The 20,044-nt window shown below is 46.9% G+C and overlaps 1 long non-coding RNA gene across 1 annotated transcript; it reads left to right on the top strand.

Moving 5' to 3' along the window:
• Positions 1 to 13,338: 13,338 nt before the first annotated feature.
• Positions 13,339 to 18,459, top strand: LOC130275506 (uncharacterized). The gene is made up of 3 exons (XR_008844803.1): positions 13,339 to 13,860; positions 14,944 to 15,016; positions 17,339 to 18,459. It is a non-coding gene; the product is annotated as an uncharacterized LOC130275506 (long non-coding RNA).
• Positions 18,460 to 20,044: the final 1,585 nt, after the last annotated feature.

Below are 20,044 nucleotides of genomic sequence, written 5' to 3'. Positions count from 1 at the left end.
GGGTGACAGAGGGGTGTAGAGGAGTGTACATGGGTGACAGAGGGGTGTAGAGGAGTGTACATGGGTGACAGAGGGGTGTAGAGGAGTGTACATGGGTAACAGAGGAGTGAAGAGGAGTGTACAGAGGCCTACATTACCATTACTTGATTAACTGTTCTATATTATATAAAACATTTAGATAAAATAGATTACAAAAATATACATTATATTTTAAGTTCCTTTTTCCACTCCTTTTTCCATAATTCCTGAGTTAAGTAGTTCTGGCCCTAGAGTGTTATATATATTAGCGTCTGTAGCATGTATCAGGAACATGTTATCATACCTGTGTCTTTTTTTACAGATGACTGATGCCCGACATATACCCCCGTCAGCTGCAAGAAAGGAACCACGAAACAGGTAATTAATATTTATATTAATTACTGATAACAATCAGGCTAGATGTAAAATCTAGACCTGCAGACATGTCATAGTCTTTCCCGTATACATGAAGATATATGTGTTTTTAATAAGTATATCGTCTATGGACAGCTTTATATATAACACAACCATATCTCAGGTACAGAGATTAGGAACATTCCAAAGTTGACGAGTAAAAAGGTAGCAGAAAGGGGAACATTGGTAACAGCAGTGTCGAGGAGTGTACATGGGTGGCAGAGTGGTTTAGAGGAGTGTACATGGGTGATAGATGGGTGGACATGGGTGACAGGGGGCGTAGGGTGTGACAGAGGGGTGTACATGGGTGACAGAGGTGTTGGTTGTGTAGAGGAGTGTACATGGGTAATAGGGGAGCATAGAGGAGTGTACATGGTAACAGAGGAGTGTAGAGGAGTGTACATGGGTGTCAGAGGGGTGTAGGGGAGTGTACATGGGTGAAAGAGGAGCGTAAAGGAGTGCACATGGGTAACAGAGGAGTGTACATAGGTGACAGAGGGGTGTTGGGGGTGTAGAGGTGTGTACATGGGTGGCAGAGTGGTTCAGAGGAGTGTATATGAGTGATAGATGGGTGTAAATGGGTGAAAGGGGGCGTAGGGGGTGACAGAGTGGTGTACATTGGTGACAGAGGGGTGTTGGGGGTGTAGAGGTGTGTACATGGGTGGCAGAGTGGTTCAGAGGAGTGTATATGAGTGATAGATGGGTGTAAATGGGTGAAATGGGGCGTAGGGGGTGACAGAGTGGTGTACATTGGTGACAAAGAGGTGTTGGGGGTGTAGAGGAGTGTACGTGGGTGACAGAGGAGCGCAGAGTAGTATCCATGGATAACAGAAGGGTGTAGGGGTGTACATTGGTGATAGAGGGGTGTAGAGGAGTGTACAAGGGTGACGGAGGAGCTTAGAGGAGTGTAAATGGGTAACAGATGGGTGTAGAGGGGTGTACATGGGTGACAGAGCGGTGTAGAGGAGTGTACATGGGTGACAAAGGGGTGTAGAGGAGTGTACATGGGTGACAGAGGATCGTAGAGTAGTGTACATTGGTGACAGGGGGACGTAGGGGTGAAAGAGGGGTGTACGGGGTGATAGAAGGGTGTACGTAGGTGACAGAGGGGTGTTGGGGTGTAGAGATGTGTACATGGGTGGCAGAGTGCTTAGAGGAGTGTATATGAGTGATAGATTGGTGTAAATGGGTGAAAGGGGGCGTAGGGGGTGACAGAGTGGTGTAAATTGGTGACACAGAGGTGTTGGGGTGTAGAGGAGTGTACGTGGGTGGCAGAGGAGCGCAGAGTAGTATACATGGATAACAGAAGGGTGTAGGGGTGTACATTGGTGATAGAAGGGTGTAGAGGAGTGTACATGGGTGACGGAGGAGCTTAGAGGAGTGTACATGGGTAACAGATGGGTGTAGAGGGGTGTACATGGGTGACAGAGCGGTGTAGAGGAGTGTACATGGGTGACAGAGGGGTGTAGAGGAGTGTACATGGGTGACAGAGGGGTGTAGAGGAGTGTACATGGGTGACAGAGGGGTGTAGAGGAGTGTACATGGGTAACAGATAAGTGAAGAGGAGTGTACAGAGGCCTACATTACCATTACTTGATTAACTGTTTTATATTATATAAAACATTTAGATAAAATATATTACAAAAATATACATTATATTTTAAGTTCCTTTTTCCACTCCTTTTTCTATAATTCCTGAGATTAGTAGTTCTGGCCCTAGAGTGTTATATATATTAGCTTCTGTAGCATGTATCAGGAACATGTTATCATACCTGTGTCTTTTTTACAGAGGACTAATGCCCGGTGAAAAGGTGAACGTGTCATATACCCCCGTTAGCTGCAAGAAAGGAACCACGAAACAGGTAATTAATATTTATATTAATTACTGATAACAATCAGGCTAGATGTAAAATCTAGACCTGCAGACATGTCATAGTCTTTCCCGTATACATGAAGATATATGTGTTTTTAATAAGTATATCGTCTATGGACAGCTTTATATATAACACAACCATATCTCAGGTACAGAGATTAGGAACATTCCAAAGTTGACGAGTAAAAAGGTAGCAGAAAAGTGAACATGGGTAACAGGAGTGTCGAGGAGTGTACATGGGTGATAGATGGGTGTACATGGGTGACAGTGGGCGTAGGGAGTAACAGAGGGGGGAACATGGGTGACAGAGAGGTGTTGGGTGTGTAGAGGAGTGTACATGGGTGATAGAGGAGCGTAGAGGAGTGTACATGGTAACAGAGGAGTGGTGTCAGAGGGGTGTAGAGGAGTGTACATGGGTGACAGAGGATCGTAGAGTAGTGTACATGGGTGACAAGGGGACGTAGGGGGTGAAAGAGGGGTGTACGGGGTGATAGAGGGGTGTACATAGGTGACAGAGGGGTGTTGGGGGTGTAGAGGTGTGTACATGGGTGGCAGAGTGGTTCAGAGGAGTGTATATGAGTGATAGATGGGTGTAAATGGGTGAAAGGGGGCGTAGGGGGTGACAGAGTGGTGTACATTGGTGACAGAGAGGTGATGGGGGTGTAGAGGAGTGTACGTGGGTGACAGAGGAGCGCAGAGTAGTATACATGGATAACAGAAGGGTGTAGGGGTGTACATTGGTGATAGAAGGGTGTAGAGGAGTGTACATGGGTGACGGAGGAGCTTAGAGGAGTGTAAATGGGTAACAGATGGGTGTAGAGGGGTGTACATGGGTGACAAAGGGGTGTAGAGGAGTGTACATGGGTGACAGAGGGGTGTAGAGGAGTGTACATGGGTGACAGAGGATCGTAGAGTAGTGTACATGGATGACAGGGGGACGTCCAGTTGAAAGAGGGGTGTACGGGGTGATAGAAGGGTGTACGTAGGTGACAGAGGGGTGTTGGGGTGTAGAGATGTGTACATGGGTGGCAGAGTGGTTTAGAGGAGTGTATATGAGTGATAGATGGGTGTAAATGGGTGAAAGGGGGCGTAGGGGGTGACAGAGTGGTGTACATTGGTGACAGAGAGGTGTTGGGGGTGTAGAGGAGTGTACGTGGGTGACAGAGGAGCGCAGAGTAGTATACATGGATAACAGAAGGGTGTAGGGGTGTACATTGGTGATAGAAGGGTGTAGAGGAGTGTACATGGGTGACGGAGGAGCTTAGAGGAGTGTAAATGGGTAACAGATGGGTGTAGAGGGGTATACATGGGTGACAAAGGGGTGTAGAGGAGTGTACATGGGTGACAGAGGGGTGTAGAGGAGTGTACATGGGTGACAGAGGATCGTAGAGTAGTGTACATGGCTGACAGGGGGACGTAGGGGTGAAAGAGGGGTGTACGGGGTGATAGAAGGGTGTACGTAGGTGACAGAGGGGTGTTGGGGTGTAGAGATGTGTACATGGGTGGCAGAGTGCTTTAGAGGAGTGTATATGAGTGATAGATTGGTGTAAATGGGTGAAAGGGGGCGTAGGGGGTGACAGAGTGGTGTAAATTGGTGACACAGAGGTGTTGGGGGTGTAGAGGAGTGTACGTGGGTGGCAGAGGAGAGCAGAGTAGTATACATGGATAACAGAAGGGTGTAGGGGTGTACATTGGTGATAGAAGGGTGTAGAGGAGTGTACATGGGTGACAGAGGAGCTTAGAGGAGTGTACATGGGTAGCAGATGGGTGTAGAGGGGTGTACATGGGTGACAGAGCGGTGTAGAGGAGTGTACATGGGTGACAAAGGGGTGTAGAGGAGTGTACATGGGTGACAGAGGGGTGTAGAGGAGTGTACATGGGTGACAGAGGGGTGTAGAGGAGTGTACATGGGTAACAGAGGAGTGAAGAGGAGTGTACAGAGGCCTACATTACCATTACTTGATTAACTGTTGTATATTATATAAAACATTTAGATAAAATATATTACAAAAATATACATTATATTTTAAGTTCCTTTTTCCACTCCTTTTTCTATAATTCCTGAGATAAGTAGTTCTGGCCCTAGAGTGTTATATATATTAGCGTCTGTAGCATGTATCAGGAACATGTTATCATACCTGTGTCTTTTTTACAGAGGACTAATGCCCGGTGAAAAGGTGAACGTGTCATATACCCCCGTTAGCTGCAAGAAAGGAACCACGAAACAGGTAATTAATATTTATATTAATTACTGATAACAATCAGGCTAGATGTAAAATCTAGACCTGCAGACATGTCGTAGTCTTTCCCGTATACATGAAGATATATGTGTTTTTAATAAGTATATCGTCTATGGACAGCTTTATATATAACACAACCATATCTCAGGTACAGAGATTAGGAACATTCCAAAGTTGACGAGTAAAAAGGTAGCAGAAAGGTGAACATGGGTAACAGGAGTGTCGAGGAGTGTACATGGGTGATAGATGGGTGTACATGGGTGACAGTGGGCGTAGGGAGTAACAGAGGGGGGAACATGGGTGACAGAGAGGTGTTGGGTGTGTAGAGGAGTGTACATGGGTGATAGAGGAGCGTAGAGGAGTGTACATGGTAACAGAGGAGTGGTGTCAGAGGGGTGTAGAGGAGTGTACATGGGTGACAGAGGATCGTAGAGTAGTGTACATGGGTGACAAGGGGACGTAGGGGGTGAAAGAGGGGTGTACGGGGTGATAGAGGGGTGTACATAGGTGACAGAGGGGTGTTGGGGGTGTAGAGGTGTGTACATGGGTGGCAGAGTGGTTCAGAGGAGTGTATATGAGTGATAGATGGGTGTAAATGGGTGAAAGGGGGCGTAGGGGGTGACAGAGTGGTGTACATTGGTGACAGAGAGGTGTTGGGGGTGTAGAGGAGTGTACGTGGGTGACAGAGGAGCGCAGAGTAGTATACATGGATAACAGAAGGGTGTAGGGGTGTACATTGGTGATAGAAGGGTGTAGAGGAGTGTACATGGGTGACGGAGGAGCTTAGAGGAGTGTAAATGGGTAACAGATGGGTGTAGAGGGGTGTACATGGGTGACAAAGGGGTGTAGAGGAGTGTACATGGGTGACAGAGGGGTGTAGAGGAGTGTACATGGGTGACAGAGGATCGTAGAGTAGTGTACATGGCTGACAGGGGGACGTAGGGGTGAAAGAGGGGTGTACGGGGTGATAGAAGGGTGTACGTAGGTGACAGAGGGGTGTTGGGGTGTAGAGATGTGTACTTGGGTGGCAGAGTGCTTTAGAGGAGTGTATATGAGTGATAGATTGGTGTAAATGGGTGAAAGGGGGCGTAGGGGGTGACAGAGTGGTGTAAATTGGTGACACAGAGGTGTTGGGGTGTAGAGGAGTGTACGTGGGTGGCAGAGGAGCGCAGAGTAGTATACATGGATAACAGAAGGGTGTAGGGGTGTACATTGGTGATAGAAGGGTGTAGAGGAGTGTACATGGGTGACGGAGGAGCTTAGAGGAGTGTAAATGGGTAACAGATAGGTGTAGAGGGGTGTACATGGGTGACAGAGCGGTGTAGAGGAGTGTACATGGGTGACAGAGGGGTTTAGAGGAGTGTACATGGGTGACAGAGGGGTGTAGAGGAGTGTACATGGGTGACAGAGGATCATACAGTAGCGTACATGGGTGACAGGGGGACGTAGGTGGTGAAAGAGGGGTGTACGGGTTGATAGAAGGGTGTACACAGTTGACAGAGGGGTGTTGGGGGTGTAGAGATGTGTACATGGGTGGCAGAGTGGTTTAGAGAATTGTATATGAGTGATAGATGGGTGTAAATGGGTGAAAGGGGGCGTAGGGGGTGACAGAGTTGTGTATATTGGTGACAGAGAGGTGTTGGGGGTGTAGAGGAGTGTACGTGGGTGACAGAGGAGCGCAGAGTAGTATACATGGATAAAAGAAGGGTGTAGGGGTGTACATTGGTGATAGAAGGGTGTAGAGGAGTGTACATGGGTGACGGAGGAGCTTAAAGGAGTGTAAATGGGTAACAGATGGGTGTAGAGGGGTGTACATGGGTGACAAAGGGGTGTAGAGGAGTGTACATGGGTGACAGACGGGTGTAGAGGAGTGAACATGGGTGACAGAGGATCGTAGAGTAGTGTACATGGATGACAGGGGGACGTAGGGGTGAAAGAGGGGTGTACGGGGTGATAGAAGGGTGTACGTAGGTGACAGAGGGGTTTTGGGGGTATAGAGATGTGTACATGGGTGGCAGAGTGGTTTAGAGGAGTGTATATGAGTGATAGATGGGTGTAAATGGGAGAAAGGGGGCGAAGGGGGTGACAGAGTGGTGTACATTGGTGACAGAGAGGTGTTGGGGGTGTAGAGGAGTGTACGTGGGTGACATAGGAGCGCAGAGTAGTATACATGGATAACAGAAGGGTGTAGGGGTGTACATTGGTGATAGAAGGGTGTAGAGGAGTGTACATGGGTGACGGAGGAGCTTAGAGGAGTGTAAATGGGTAACAGATGGGTGTAGAGGGGTGTACATGGGTGACAGAGGGGTGTAGAGGAGTGTACATGGGTGACAGAGGGGTGTAGAGGAGTGTACATGGGTGACAGAGGATCGTAGAGTAGTATACATGGGTAACAGAAGGGTGTAGGGGTGTACATTGATGATAGAGGGGTGTTGGGGGTGTAGAGGAGTGTACGTGGGTGACAAAGGAGCGCAGAGTAGTATACATGGATAACAGAAGGGTGTAGGGGTGTACATTGGTGATAGAGGGGTGTAGAGGAGTGTACATGGGTGACGGAGGAGCTTAGAGGAGTGTAAATGGGTAACAGATGGGTGTAGAGGGGTTTACATGGGTGACAGAGCGGTGTAGAGGAGTGAACATGGGTGACAGAGGGGTGTAGAGGAGTGTACATGGGTGACAGAGGGGTGTAGAGGAGTGTACATGGGTAACAGAGGAGTGAAGAGGAGTGTACAGAGGCCTACATTACCATTACTTGATTAACTGTTGTATATTATATAAAACATTTAGATAAAATAGATTACAAAAATATACATTATATTTTAAGTTCCTTTTTCCACTCCTTTTTCCATAATTCCTGAGTTAAGTAGTTCTGGCCCTAGAGTGTTATATATATTAGCGTCTGTAGCATGTATCAGGAACATGTTATCATACCTGTGTCTTTTTTTACAGATGACTGATGCCCGACATATACCCCCGTCAGCTGCAAGAAAGGAACCACGAAACAGGTAATTAATATTTATATTAATTACTGATAACAATCAGGCTAGATGTAAAATCTAGACCTGCAGACATGTCATAGTCTGTCCCGTATATATGAAGATATATGTGTTTTTTATAAGTATATCGTCTATGGACAGCTTTATATATAACACAACCATATCTCAGGTACAGAGATTAGGAACAAAGTTGACGAGTAAAAAGGTAGCAGAAAGGGGAACATTGGTAACAGCAGTGTCGAGGAGTGTACATGGGTGGCAGAGTGGTTTAGAGGAGTGTACATGGGTGATAGATGGGTGTACATGGGTGACAGGGGGCGTAGGGTGTGACAGAGGGGTGTACATGGGTGACAGAGGTGTTGGTTGTGTAGAGGAGTGTACATGGGTTATAGGGGAGCATAGAGGAGTGTACATGGTAACAGAGGAGTGTAGAGGAGTGTACATGGGTGTCAGAGGGGTGTAGGATAGTGTACATGGGTGAAAGAGGAGCGTAAAGGAGTGTACATGGGTAACAGAGGAGTGTACATAGGTGACAGAGGGGTGTTGGGGGTGTAGAGGTGTGTACATGGGTGGCAGAGTGGTTCAGAGGAGTGTATATGAGTGATAGATGGGTGTAAATGGGTGAAAGGGGGCGTAGGGGGTGACAGAGTGGTGTACATTGGTGACAGAGGGGTGTTGGGGGTGTAGAGGTGTGAACATGGGTGGCAGAGTGGTTCAGAGGAGTGTATATGAGTGATAGATGGGTGTAAATGGGTGAAAGGGGGCGTAGGGGGTGACAGAGTGGTGTACATTGGTGACAGAGAGGTGTTTGGGGTGTAGAGGAGTGTACGTGGGTGACAGAGGAGCGCAGAGTAGTATCCATGGATAACAGAAGGGTGTAGGGGTGTACATTGGTGATAGAGGGGTGTAGAGGAGTGTACATGGGTGACGGAGGAGCTTAGAGGAGTGTAAATGGGTAACAGATGGGTGTAGAGGGGTGTACATGGGTGACAGAGCGGTGTAGAGGAGTGTACATGGGTGACAGAGGGGTGTAGAGGAGTGTACATGGGTGACAGAGGGGTGTAGCGGAGTGTACATGGGTGACAGAGGATCATAGAGTAGTGTACATGGGTGACAGGGGCACATGGGGGGTGAAAGAGGGGTGTACGGGGTGATAGAAGGGTGTACATAGGTGGCAGAGGGTTGTTGGGGGTGTAGAGATGTGTACATGGGTGGCAGAGTGGTTTAGAGGAGTGTATATGAGTGATAGATGGGTGTAAATGGGTGAAAGGGGGCATAGGGGACGACAGAGTGGTGTACATTGGTGACAGAGAGGTATTGGGGGTGTAGAGGAGTGTACGTGGGTGATAGAGGAGCGCAGAGTAATACACATGGATAACAGAAGGGTGTAGGGGTATACATTGGTGATAGAGGGGTGTAGAGGAGTGTACATGGGTGACAGAGGAGCTTAGAGGAGTGTAAATGGGTAACTGATGGGTGTAGAGGGGTGTACATGGGTGACAGAGCGGTGTAGAGGAGTGTACATGGGTGACAGAAAGGTGTAGAGGAGTGTAAATGGGTGACAGAGGGGTGTAGAGGAGTGTACATGGGTGACAGAGGATCATAGAGTAGTGTACATGGGTGACAGGGGCACATGGGGGGTGAAAGAGGGGTGTACGGGGTGATAGAAGGGTGTACACAGGTGACAGAGGGGTGTTAGGGGTGTAGAGATGTGTACATGGGTGGCAGAGTGGTTTAGAGGATAGTATATGAGTTATAGATGGGTGTAAATGGGTGAAAGGGGGCAAAGGGGGTGACAGAGTGGTTTACATTGGTGACAGAGAGGTGTTGGGGGTGTAGAGGAGTGTACGTGGGTGACATCAGAGCGCAGAGTAGTATACATGTATAACAGAAGGGTGTAGGGGTGTACATTGGTGATAGAAGGGTGTAGAGGAGTGTACATGGGTGACGGAGGAGCTTAGAGGAGTGTAAATGGGTAACAGATGGGTGTAGAGGGGTGTAAATGTGTGACAGAGGGGTGTAGAGGAATGTACATGGGTGACAGAGGGGTGTAGAGGAGTGTACATGGGTGACAGAGGATCGTAGAGTAGTATACATGGATAACAGAAGGGTGTAGGGATGTACATTGGTGATAGAGGGGTGTTGGGGGTGTAGAGGAGTGTACGTGGGTGACAGAGGAGCGCAGAGTAGTATACATGGATAACAGAAGGGTGTAGGGGTGTACATTGGTGATAGAGGGGTGTAGAGGAGTGTACATGGGTGACGGGGGAGCTTAGAGGAGTGTAAATGGGTAACAGATGGGTGTAGAGGGGTGTACATGGGTGACAGAGCGGTGTAGAGGAGTTTACATGGGTGACAGAGGGGTGTAGAGGAGTGTACATGGGTGACAGAGGGGTGTAGAGGAGTGTACATGGGTGACAGAGGATCATAGAGTAGTTTACATGGGTGACAGGGGGACATAGGGGGTAAAAGAGGGGTGTACGGGGTGATAGAAGGGTGTACACAGGTGACAGAGGGGTGTTGGGGGTGTAGAGGAGTGTACGTGGGTGACAGAGGAGCGCAGAGTAGTATACATGGATAACAGAAGGGTGTAGGGGTGTACATTGGTGATAGAGGGGTGTAGAGGAGTGTACATGGGTGACGGAGGAGCTTAGAGGAGTGTAAATGGGTAACAGATGGGTGTAGAGGGGTGTACATGGGTGACAGAGCGGTGTAGAGGAGTGTACATGGGTGACAGAGGGGTGTAGAGGAGTGTACATGGGTGACAGAGGGGTGTAGAGGAGTGTACATGGGTGACAGAGGATCATAGAGTAGTGTACATGGGTGACAGGGGGACGTAGGAGGTGAAAGAGGGGTGTACGGGGTGATAGAAGGGTGTACGTAGGTGACAGAGGGGTGTTGGGGGTGTAGAGGTGTGTACATGGGTGGCAGAGTGGTTTAGAGGAGTGTATATGAGTGATAGATGGGTGTAAATGGGTGAAAGGGGGCGTAGGGGGTGACAGAGTGGTGTACATTGGTGACAGAGAAGTGTTGGGGGTGTAGAGGAGTGTACGTGGGTGACAGAGGAGCGCAGAGTAGTATACTTGGATAACAGAAGGGTGTAGGGGTGTACATTGGTGATAGAAGGGTGTAGAGTAGTGTACATGGGTGACGGAGGAGCTTAGAGGAGTGTACATGGGTAACAGATGGGTGTAGAGGGGTGTACATGGGTGACAGAGCGGTGTAGAGGAGTGTACATGGGTGACAGAGGGGTGTAGAGGAGTGTACATGGGTGACAGAGGGGTGTAGAGGAGTGTACATGGGTGACAGAGGGGTGTAGAGGAGTGTACATGGGTAACAGAGGAGTGTAGAGGAGTGTACAGAGGCCTACATAACCATTACTTGATTAACTGTTGTATATTATATAAAACATTTAGATAAAATATTTTACAAAAATATACATTATATTTTAAGTTCCTTTTTCCACTCCTTTTTCCATAATTCCTGAGATAAGTAGTTCTGGCCCTAGAGTGTTATATATATTAGCGTCTGTAGCATGTATCAGGAACATGTTATCATACCTGTGTCTTTTTTACAGAGGACTGATGCCCGGTGAAAAGGTAAACGTGTCATATACCCCCGTCAGCTGCAAGAAAGGAACCACGAAACAGGTAATTAATATTTATATTAATTACTGATAACAATCAGGCTAGATGTAAAATCTAGACCTGCAGACATGTCATAGTCTTTCCCGTATACATGAAGATATATGTGTTTTTAATAAGTATATCGTCTATGGACAGCTTTATATATAACACAACCATATCTCAGGTACAGAGATTAGGAACATTCCAAAGTTGACGAGTAAAAAGGTAGCAGAAAGGTGAACATGGGTAACAGGAGTGTCGAGGAGTGTACATGGGTGATAGATGGGTGTACATGGGTGACAGTTGGCGTAGGGAGTGACAGAGGGGTGTACATGGGTGACAGAGAGGTGTTTGGTGTGTAGAGGAGTGTACATGGGTGATAGAGGAGCGTAGAGGAGTATACATGGGAACAGAGGAGTGGTCCCAGAGGGGTGTAGAGGAGTGTACATGGGTGACAGAGGATCGTAGAGTAGTGTACATGGGTGACAGGGGGACGTAGGGGTTGAAAGAGGGGTGTACGGGGTGATAGAAGGGTGTACATAGGTGACAGAGGTGTGTTGGGGGTGTAGAGATGTGTACTTGGGTGGCAGAGTGGTTTAGAGGAGTGTATATGAGTGATAGATGGGTGTAAATGGGTGAAAGGGGGCGTAGGGGGTGACAGAGTGGTGTACATTGGTGACAGAGAGGTGTTGGGGGTGTAGAGGAGTGTACGTGGGTGACAGAGGAGCGCAGAGTAGTATACATGGATAACAGAAGGGTGTAGGGGTGTACATTGGTGATAGAGGGGTGTAGAGGAGTGTACATGGGTGACGGAGGAGTGTAGAGGAGTGTAAATGGGTAACAGATGGGTGTAGAGGGTTGTACATGGGTGACAGAGGGGTGTACATGGGTGACAGAGGGGTGTAGAGGAGTGTACATGGGTGACAGAGGGGTGTAGAGGAGTGTACATGAGTGACAGAGGGGTGTAGAGGAGTGTACATGGGTGACAGAGGGGTGTAGAGGAGTGTACATGGGTAACAGAGGAGTGTACAGAGGCCTACATTACCATTACTTGATTAACTGTTGTATATTATATAAAACATTTAGTTAAAATATTTTACAAAAATATACATTATATTTTAAGTTCCTTTTTCCACTCCTTTTTCCATAATTCCTGAGTTAAGTAGTTCTGGCCCTAGAGTGTTATATATATTAGCGTCTGTAGCATGTATCAGGAACATGTTATCATACCTGTGTCTTTTTTTACAGATGACTGATGCCCGGTGAAATGGTGAACGTGACATATACCCCCATCAGCTGCAAGAAAGGAACCACGAAACAGGTAATTAATATTTATATTAATTACTGATAACAATCAGGCTAGATGTAAAATCTAGACCTGCAGACATGTCATAGTCTTTCCCGTATATATGAAGATATATGTGTTTTTAATAAGTATATCGTCTATGGACAGCTTTATATATAACACAACCATATCTCAGGTACAGAGATTAGGAACATTCCAAAGTTGACGAGTAAAAAGGTAGCAGAAAGTGGAACATTGGTAACAGCAGTGTCGAGGAGTCTACATGGGTGGCAGAGTGGTTTAGAGAGGAGTGTACATGGGTGACAGGGGGACGTGGGGGTGAAAGAGGGGAGTACGGGGTGATAGAGGGGTGTACATAGGTGACAGAGGGGTGTTGGGGGTGTAGAGATGTGTACATGGGTGGCAGAGTGGTTCAGAGGAGTGTATATGAGTGATAGATGGGTGTAAATGGGTGAAAGGGGGCGTAGGGGGTGACAGAGTGGTATACATTGGTGACAGGGAGGTAATGGGGGTATAGAGGAGTGTACGTGGGTGACAGAGGTGCGGAGAGTAGTATACATGGATAACAGAAGAGTGTAGAGGTGTACATTGGTGATAGAAGGGTGTAGAGGAGTGTACATGGGTGACGGAGGGTTGTAAATGGGTATCAGATGGGTGTAGAGGGGTGTACATGGGTGACAGAGGGGTGTAGAGGAGTGTACATGGGTGACAGAGGGGTGTAGAGGAGTGTACATGGGTGACAGAGGGGTGTAGAGGAGTGTACATGGGTGACAGAGGATCATAGAGTAGTTTACATGGGTGACAGGGGGACATAGGGGGTGAAAGAGGGGTGTACGGGGTGATAGAAGGGTGTACACAGGTGACAGAGGGGTGTTGGGGGTGTAGAGGAGTGTACGTGGGTGACAGAGGAGCGCAGAGTAGTATACATGGATAACAGAAGGGTGTAGGGGTGTACATTGGTAATAGAGGGGTGTAGAGGAGTGTACATGGGTGACGGAGGAGCTTAGAGGAGTGTAAATGGGTAACAGATGGGTGTAGAGTGGTGTACATGGGTGACAGAGCGGTGTAGAGGAGTGTACATGGGTAACAGAGGAGTGTAAAGGAGTGTACAGAGGTCTACATTACCATTACTTGATTAACTGTTGTATATTATATAAAATATGTTACGAAAATATATATTATATTTTAAGTTCCTTTTTCCACTCCTTTTTCCATAATTCCTGAGATAAGTAGTTCTGGCCCTAGAGTGTTATATATATTAGCGTCTGTAGCATGTATCAGGAACATGTTATCATACCTGTGTCTTTTTTACAGAGGACTGATGCCCGGGGAATAGGTGAACGTGACATATACCCCCGTCAGCTGCAAGAAAGGAACCACGACACAGGTAATTAATATTTATATTAATTACTGATAACAATCAGGCTAGATGTAAAATCTAGACCTGCAGACATGTCATAGTCTTTCCCGTATACATGAAGATATATGTGTTTTTAATAAGCATATCGTCTATGGACAGCTTTATATATAACACAACCATATCTCAGGTACAGAGATTAGGAACATTCATGATCCTTATTCTCTGTTTTTTATTTGTAGGAATCCCCTTTTTCAATATTTAATAGAAGTTTACTTTAGACCAGTGTTTCCCAAACTTTTTCACCTCGGGGCACCCCTTGGAAAAAACTATTTTCGCAGGGAATCCATACCAAAGTGGACCGGTAAAAAGGTAGCAGAAAGGTGAACATGGGTAACAGGAGTGTCGAGGAGTGTACATGGGTGGCAGAGTGGTTTAGAGGAGTGTATATGGGTGATAGATGGGTGTACATGGGTGACAGGGGGTGTATGGGGTGACAGAGGGGTGAACATGGGTGACTGAGGTGTGTTGGGGTGTAGAGATGTGTACATGGGTGGCAGAGTGGTTTAGAGGAGTGTATATGAGTGATAGATGGGTGTAAATGGGTGAAAGGGGGCTTAGGGGATGACAGAGTGGTGTATATTGGTGACAGAGAGGTGTTGGGGATGTAGAGGAGTCTACGAGGGTGACAGAGGAGCGCAGAGTAGTATACATGGATAACAGAAGGGTGTAGGGGTGTACATTGGTGATAGAGGGGTGTAGAGGAGTGTACATGGGTGACGGAGGAGCTTAGAGGAATGTAAATGGGTAACAGAGGGGTATAGAGGAGTGTACATGGGTGACAGAGGGGTGTAAAGGAGTGTACATGGGTAACAGAGGAGTGTAGAGGAGTGTACAGAGGCCTACATTACCATTACTTGATTAAATGTTGTATATTATATAAAACATTTAGATAAAATATTTTACAAAAATATACATTATATTTTAAGTTCCTTTTTCAACTCCTTTTTCCATAATTCCTGAGATAAGTAGTTCTGGCCCTAGAGTGTTATATATATTAGCATCTGTAGCATGTATCAGGAACATGTTATCATACCTGTGTCTTTTTTACAGAGGACTGATGCCCGGTGAAAAGGTGAACGTGACATATACCCCCGTCAGCTGCAAGAAAGGAACCATGAAACAGGTAATTAATATTTATATTATTTACTGATAACAATCAGGCTAGATGTAAAATCTAGACCTGTAGACATGTCATAGTCTTTCCCGTATACATGAAGATATATGTGTTTTTAATAAGTATATTGTCTATGGACAGCTTTATATATAACACAACCATATCTCAGGTACAGAGATTAGAACATTCCAAAATTGACGAGTAAAAAGGTAGCAGAAAGTGGAACATTGGTAACAGCAGTGTCGAGGAGTGTACATGGGTGGCAGAGTGGTTTAGAGGAGTGTACATGGGTGATAGATGGGTGTACATGGGTGACAAGGGGCGTAGGGGGTGACAGAGGGGTGTACATGGGTGACAGAGGTGTTGGGTGTGTAGAGGAGTGTACATGGGTAATAGGGGAGCATAGAGGAGTGTACATGGTAACAGAGTAGTGTAGAGGAGTGTACATGGGTGTCAGGGGGGTGTGGAGGAGTGTACATGGGTGACAGGGGGACATAGGGGGTGAAAGAGGGGAGTAAGGGGTGATAGAGGGGTGTACATAGGTGACAGAGGGGTGTTGGGGTGTAGAGGTGTGTACATGGGTGGCAGAGTGGTTCAGAGGAGTGTATATGAGTGATAGATGGGTGTAAATGGGTGAAAGGGGGCGTAGGGGGTGACAGAGTGGTGTACATTGGTGACAGAGAGGTGTTGGGGGTGTAGAGGAGTGTATGTGGGTGACAGAGGAGCGCAGAGTAGTATCCATGGATAACAGAAGGGTGTAGGGGTGTACATTGGTGATAGAGGGGTGTAGAGGAGTGTACATGGGTGACAGAGGAGCTTAGAGGAGTGTAAATGGGTAACTGATGGGTGTAGAGGGGTGTACATGGGTGACAGAGCGGTGTAGAGGAGTGTACATGGGTGACAGAGGGGTGTAGAGGAGTGTAAATGGGTGACAGAGGGGTGTAGAGGAGTGTACATGGGTGACAGAGGATCATAGAGTAGTGTACATGGGTGACAGGGGGACATAGGGGGTGAAAGAGGGGTGTACGGGGTGATAGAAGGGTGTACACAGGTGACAGAGGGGTGTTGGGGGTGTAGAGATGTGTACATGGATGGCAGAGTGGTTTAGAGGAGTGTATATGAGTTATAGATGGGTGTAAATGGGTGAAAGGGGGCAATGGGGGTGACAGAGTGGTGTACATTGGTGACAGAGAGGTGTTGGGGGTGTAGAGGAGTGTACGTGGGTGACATCGGAGCGCAGAGTAGTATACATGTATAACAGAAGGGTGTAGGGGTGTACATTGGTGATAGAAGGGTGTAGAGGAGTGTACATGGGTGACGGAGGAGCTTAGAGGAGTGTAAATGGGTAACAGATGGGTGTAGAGGGGTGTACATGTGTGACAGAGGGGTGTAGAGGAATGTACATGGGTGACAGAGGGGTGTAGAGGAGTGTACATGGGTGACAGAGGATCGTAGAGTAGTATACATGGATAACAGAAGGGTGTAGGGATGTACATTGGTGATAGAGGGGTGTTGGGGGTGTAGAGGAGTGTACGTGGGTGACAGAGGAGCGCAGAGTAGTATACATGGATAACAGAAGGGTGTAGGGGTGTACATTGGTGATAGAGGGGTGTAGAGGAGTGTACATGGGTGACGGGGGAGCTTAGAGGAGTGTAAATGGGTAACAGATGGGTGTAGAGGGGTGTACATGGGTGACAGAGCGGTGTAGAGGAGTGTACATGGGTGACAGAGGGGTGTAGAGGAGTGTACATGGGTGACAGAGGGGTGTAGAGGAGTGTACATGGGTGACAGAGGATCATAGAGTAGTTTACATGGGTGACAGGGGGACATAGGGGGTGAAAGAGGGGTGTACGGGGTGATAGAAGGGTGTACACAGGTGACAGAGGGGTGTTGGGGGTGTAGAGGAGTGTATGTGGGTGACAGAGGAGCGCAGAGTAGTATACATGGATAACAGAAGGGTGTAGGGGTGTACATTGGTAATAGAGGGGTGTAGAGGAGTGTACATGGGTGACGGAGGAGCTTAGAGGAGTGTAAATGGGTAACAGATGGGTGTAGAGTGGTGTACATGGGTGACAGAGCGGTGTAGAGGAGTGTACATGGGTAACAGAGGAGTGTAAAGGAGTGTACAGAGGTCTACATTACCATTACTTGATTAACTGTTGTATATTATATAAAATATGTTACGAAAATATATATTATATTTTAAGTTCCTTTTTCCACTCCTTTTTCCATAATTCCTGAGATAAGTAGTTCTGGCCCTAGAGTGTTATATATATTAGCGTCTGTAGCATGTATCAGGAACATGTTATCATACCTGTGTCTTTTTTACAGAGGACTGATGCCCGGGGAATAGGTGAACGTGACATATACCCCCGTCAGCTGCAAGAAAGGAACCACGACACAGGTAATTAATATTTATATTAATTACTGATAACAATCAGGCTAGATGTAAAATCTAGACCTGCAGACATGTCATAGTCTTTCCCGTATACATGAAGATATATGTGTTTTTAATAAGCATATCGTCTATGGACAGCTTTATATATAACACAACCATATCTCAGGTACAGAGATTAGGAACATTCATGATCCTTATTCTCTGTTTTTTATTTGTAGGAATCCCCTTTTTCAATATTTAATAGAAGTTTACTTTAGACCAGTGTTTCCCAAACTTTTTCACCTCGGGGCACCCCTTGGAAAAAACTATTTTCGCAGGGAATCCATACCAAAGTGGACCGGTAAAAAGGTAGCAGAAAGGTGAACATGGGTAACAGGAGTGTCGAGGAGTGTACATGGGTGGCAGAGTGGTTTAGAGGAGTGTATATGGGTGATAGATGGGTGTACATGGGTGACAGGGGGTGTATGGGGTGACAGAGGGGTGAACATGGGTGACTGAGGTGTGTTGGGGTGTAGAGATGTGTACATGGGTGGCAGAGTGGTTTAGAGGAGTGTATATGAGTGATAGATGGGTGTAAATGGGTGAAAGGGGGCTTAGGGGATGACAGAGTGGTGTATATTGGTGACAGAGAGGTGTTGGGGATGTAGAGGAGTCTACGAGGGTGACAGAGGAGCGCAGAGTAGTATACATGGATAACAGAAGGGTGTAGGGGTGTACATTGGTGATAGAGGGGTGTAGAGGAGTGTACATGGGTGACGGAGGAGCTTAGAGGAATGTAAATGGGTAACAGAGGGGTATAGAGGAGTGTACATGGGTGACAGAGGGGTGTAAAGGAGTGTACATGGGTAACAGAGGAGTGTAGAGGAGTGTACAGAGGCCTACATTACCATTACTTGATTAAATGTTGTATATTATATAAAACATTTAGATAAAATATTTTACAAAAATATACATTATATTTTAAGTTCCTTTTTCAACTCCTTTTTCCATAATTCCTGAGATAAGTAGTTCTGGCCCTAGAGTGTTATATATATTAGCATCTGTAGCATGTATCAGGAACATGTTATCATACCTGTGTCTTTTTTACAGAGGACTGATGCCCGGTGAAAAGGTGAACGTGACATATACCCCCGTCAGCTGCAAGAAAGGAACCATGAAACAGGTAATTAATATTTATATTATTTACTGATAACAATCAGGCTAGATGTAAAATCTAGACCTGTAGACATGTCATAGTCTTTCCCGTATACATGAAGATATATGTGTTTTTAATAAGTATATTGTCTATGGACAGCTTTATATATAACACAACCATATCTCAGGTACAGAGATTAGAACATTCCAAAATTGACGAGTAAAAAGGTAGCAGAAAGTGGAACATTGGTAACAGCAGTGTCGAGGAGTGTACATGGGTGGCAGAGTGGTTTAGAGGAGTGTACATGGGTGATAGATGGGTGTACATGGGTGACAAGGGGCGTAGGGGGTGACAGAGGGGTGTACATGGGTGACAGAGGTGTTGGGTGTGTAGAGGAGTGTACATGGGTAATAGGGGAGCATAGAGGAGTGTACATGGTAACAGAGTAGTGTAGAGGAGTGTACATGGGTGTCAGGGGGGTGTGGAGGAGTGTACATGGGTGACAGGGGGACATAGGGGGTGAAAGAGGGGAGTAAGGGGTGATAGAGGGGTGTACATAGGTGACAGAGGGGTGTTGGGGTGTAGAGGTGTGTACATGGGTGGCAGAGTGGTTCAGAGGAGTGTATATGAGTGATAGATGGGTGTAAATGGGTGAAAGGGGGCGTAGGGGGTGACAGAGTGGTGTACATTGGTGACAGAGAGGTGTTGGGGGTGTAGAGGAGTGTATGTGGGTGACAGAGGAGCGCAGAGTAGTATCCATGGATAACAGAAGGGTGTAGGGGTGTACATTGGTGATAGAGGGGTGTAGAGGAGTGTACATGGGTGACAGAGGAGCTTAGAGGAGTGTAAATGGGTAACTGATGGGTGTAGAGGGGTGTACATGGGTGACAGAGCGGTGTAGAGGAGTGTACATGGGTGACAGAGGGGTGTAGAGGAGTGTAAATGGGTGACAGAGGGGTGTAGAGGAGTGTACATGGGTGACAGAGGATCATAGAGTAGTGTACATGGGTGACAGGGGGACATAGGGGGTGAAAGAGGGGTGTACGGGGTGATAGAAGGGTGTACACAGGTGACAGAGGGGTGTTGGGGGTGTAGAGATGTGTACATGGATGGCAGAGTGGTTTAGAGGAGTGTATATGAGTTATAGATGGGTGTAAATGGGTGAAAGGGGGCAATGGGGGTGACAGAGTGGTGTACATTGGTGACAGAGAGGTGTTGGGGGTGTAGAGGAGTGTACGTGGGTGACATCGGAGCGCAGAGTAGTATACATGTATAACAGAAGGGTGTAGGGGTGTACATTGGTGATAGAAGGGTGTAGAGGAGTGTACATGGGTGACGGAGGAGCTTAGAGGAGTGTAAATGGGTAACAGATGGGTGTAGAGGGGTGTACATGTGTGACAGAGGGGTGTAGAGGAATGTACATGGGTGACAGAGGGGTGTAGAGGAGTGTACATGGGTGACAGAGGATCGTAGAGTAGTATACATGGATAACAGAAGGGTGTAG

Source organism: Hyla sarda, chromosome 6, assembly GCF_029499605.1.
Source record: "Hyla sarda isolate aHylSar1 chromosome 6, aHylSar1.hap1, whole genome shotgun sequence".
Taxonomy (NCBI): Eukaryota; Metazoa; Chordata; class Amphibia; order Anura; family Hylidae; genus Hyla; species Hyla sarda.
The sequence above is the reverse complement of the archived record's forward strand: the minus strand, read 5'-3'. Positions and strand labels throughout refer to the sequence as shown.